Source organism: Chenopodium album, chromosome 3, assembly GCF_948465745.1.
Source record: "Chenopodium album chromosome 3, dcCheAlbu1.1, whole genome shotgun sequence".
In the NCBI taxonomy this organism is placed as follows: Eukaryota; Viridiplantae; Streptophyta; class Magnoliopsida; order Caryophyllales; family Amaranthaceae; genus Chenopodium; species Chenopodium album.
Genome location: NC_137836.1, coordinates 17,652,277 through 17,655,779, shown reverse-complemented (window position 1 = coordinate 17,655,779; position 3,503 = coordinate 17,652,277). Strand labels below are relative to the sequence as shown.

The 3,503-nt window shown below is 39.3% G+C and overlaps 1 pseudogene; it reads right to left on the bottom strand.

Moving 5' to 3' along the window:
• Positions 1-510: 510 nt before the first annotated feature.
• On the bottom strand, positions 511-609 carry LOC145625842 (small nucleolar RNA R71; annotated as a pseudogene).
• Positions 610-3,503: the final 2,894 nt, after the last annotated feature.

Sequence of the window (3,503 nt, the reverse complement as noted above, 5' to 3'; positions counted from 1 at the left end):
GCGTTGCGATTGTATATTGTTGTTGAGTCTATTCCACCTTATTCAAAAACACAAAAATATTTTCCTTTAGGATACATTTGTAGCCGTGCTACTAATAATTTCGTTTGAGATTGTGTGTGCAAGAGAACATGGGAGAAGCTCAATTGAAAGAGTTGGGCACTACGGGTGCTTACAAGTATGAGAGTTGGATTGCTCCTTTATTGATTTCGGATGGTGCTTTGAAATCAAGCTGGCAATGATCACCTTGATCGAAAGGAAACAATATGGTGGTACAACAAGTGAAAGCCCTCTCAACCATCTCAAAGATTTCGAGAAGTATTGCAATACAATTATGGAAGCCGGAGTTGCTCAAGAGTATATAAGGCTCAAGTTGTTTCCCTTTTCTCTCACAGGGAGAGCCTTAGAGTGGTTGAACAAGGAGGTAAATCCAAGGTCCCTAAGGACATGGGATGAAGTTACCAAGGCTTTCTTGTCCCGTTTCTACCCACAAAAGAAGACGGCGGAGGCTAGAGCCTTAATCCAAAGTTTCATGCAATTGCCTAGAGAGAACCTCTATGAAGCATGGGAGAGGTACAAGGATTACCAAAGGGAATGCCCTCAGCATGGAATTCCAACCCATGAAGTCATACAAATTTTCTATGGTGGTTTGAGCTCTCAAGGTAGATCGAGCCTTGATGCCGGAGTCGGAGGGCCGATTATGAACAAGACGGAAGAAGAGGTTGTGGATGTAATAGATGATGTAGTAAGGAACTACATGAATTGGAATGATGTAGAGATGGAATCGACAAGCACAAGTGGCTCAATCGATTAATCTAATGTCATCAACAATTTGTCCACATTGGTCTTGGAGTAAGGAAAGGAGGTGATTTCTCTCAAGACCAAGCTTGAGAGTCCTTCACAAGCTTCTAGTCTTCCATCCCATTTTAAGGGGAGAGGTACATCTTCCTACTCTAACCCTCTTTTTGCTTCTTGTTGCATGATAAGAGAATGCTTGGTTTGTGATTTATGTGGAAAGAATGATCATGATGCTTCTAATTGCTCCAAAGTTCCTTGTGGTGGATATGATGGATATGAGAATGTGCATGTGAATTGTGTTGATAATAATGATTTTGGACCTAGATTTATTGCTCAAAAGAATGTTGGGAATAGGAATTATCACAATCATGGGAGTTATGATAATTATAACCAAAATAGTGGTTATGGTAACCATGTGACACAAAAGTTTTGTGGTAACCATAAGAACTTCGTTTGTAATGATCAAAGCCATGGCCAAGAATATGGGGATCATAACCAAGGTTATGGTAACCATAATCAAAATTCCGGCCAAAATTATGGTAGGGGTAATTGGAGTAATCAAAGTAGGGGAGACTTTCAAAATGATGTTCAAAGAGGTACCCCACCCCAATTTACTTCAAAGACTCAAAACCAAGGTGATGATTTCTATGCTCAACAATCTCAAATGAATAAGCTAGAGAATTTCATGATGGCTCAATCTGAGAAGTTGAATGAATTCACAATGTCTTGTAACAAAATGTTTAAGGTCCTATTTACTCATGGAAAGATGCTTGAGAACCAAATCATTCAACTAGCAAACCCTTTGAGAGATTGTGCTAGTCCTCCTTCTTTACTATCACAAGAAGTTGACCCTAGGGATCTGATGTGTGCTATCACCACTAGGAGTGGTAAGGTCCTTAAAGAGAGTGTTCCTAGGAAAATTAAGGAGGGTGAAAAGGAGAGTGATTTGAGTGAAGGGAATAAGCATGAAGAGTCTAGCAAGATGAGTGAGAATTCCAATGATAAGCCTAAGGAGAAAGAGAGGAAGAAAGATGAGGTTTACAAACCTAGACTTCCTTACCCCCAAAAGTTCAATAGGCACAAATCGGATGAGCAATTTGGACAATTCATCGAGATGCTTAAGAAGATTCATCTTAATATTCCTTTCACCGAGGTCATGGAACAAATGCCAACCTATGCTAAGTTTCTTAAGGTAATTTTGAGGGGTAAGAGAGGTTGCAATATGGTGGAACCGGTGAATTTGGGGGAGTGTTGTAGCACCTTTATTCATAATGACTTACCCTAAAAGTTGAAAGATCCCAGAAATTTTTCCGTACCTTGCAAAATCAAAGGAAAATTGTTCTAAAATGCCCTTTGTGATCTTTGTGCTAGTGTTAGCATCATGCCTTATTCCGTTTTCAAGAAACTTAAGCTAGGTGGGCTCCTTCCATCCAACATGACCCTTCAATTGGCCGATCGGTCTATTAAGTTTCCAAAGGGGAGAGTTGAGGATGTTCCCCTCAAGATCGGAGAGTTCACTATTTCCATTGTTTTCATTGTGCTTGAGATTGCGGAAGATGACCATATCCCTATCATTTTAGGAAGACCTTTCTTAGCCACTTCGGGAGCCTTAATAGATGTCAAAGGAGGTCGTATTACCTTAAGAGTTGGTAAGAATGAGGAAATTTTTGAGCTAAAACCAATGAATGAGTCTTTGTCTCTTGTGAAAGGAATTATTTTTGTTAATTCCCCTTGCCTTATTGATAATGTATGCATGATTGATTCTTAAACTAACAATGTTCTTGAGAATTGTGATGATGTGCTTTTGAGTTGTGATTGCAAGAAGGTCAGTGAAGAGAACACAAAGCTTCCCAAGCTTATGGACGAGGAGGAAATTGACATTCCTCATTGGTTTGAGCTCTACCCTCAAGAGGAGGACGATGACCCTAAGAGTGTGTATGGTGTGAAACCATCTACAAAGAGGAACAAGGCAAAGAAAAGAGCACGAGCTTCTAGGAAAAAGAGAAAGAGAATGAGATTATGAAAAGAGAAGCTTGCTTTTGAGGAATTATTGAATGAAGTCTCATCAAGCAACAATGAGAAGTTGCTAAAATTTGAAGAGGAATTTTCTCCTTCCGCCACTTTGAACAAGGTGGTGTTCTTTGACCCTCCATGATTTGGAGGAAGGGTCGAGCTTAGGACCATAAGCAAGCACTTCCCGGGAGGCAACCCGGAGATTTCTAACCCTTTTCTTTCTATTTTCACTTTTTCTTAATTTTCTTTCTTTTAGTTTCTTTTCTTTCTTTCACTTGTTTTTCTTTTGGATTTATAGGTTGGATTCTTGGAGTTGGATTTCATCAAGTGATCACGAGCAATGGGAAAGTGCTTGCGGCTTTTAATGTGATTGAGCTTCTTTTGCTTTCCTTGTTCTCACATGGCTTTATGATGATGCTTATGATTTTGGAGCGCAACAACGGTGGTTCTTTCTATCGCCTTTCTTTATTAGCTAAGCATGGATAGCCCGGTGAGACTTTTTTAATTTTTCTCTTTATTTTCTTTAGATGCATAGATTAGGTTTAGTTTAGGGGAAGTTGAACGGTTCGAGGATGATTGCTTGTTAACACTTAATGTGTTTGGGATTGATGACGATGTTGTCATTTGATCAATTATATGTTGATTGGGTTTAATGTGTTTAACTTGGTTTCTAGTTCCTTTCTCCCTTTTCCTAT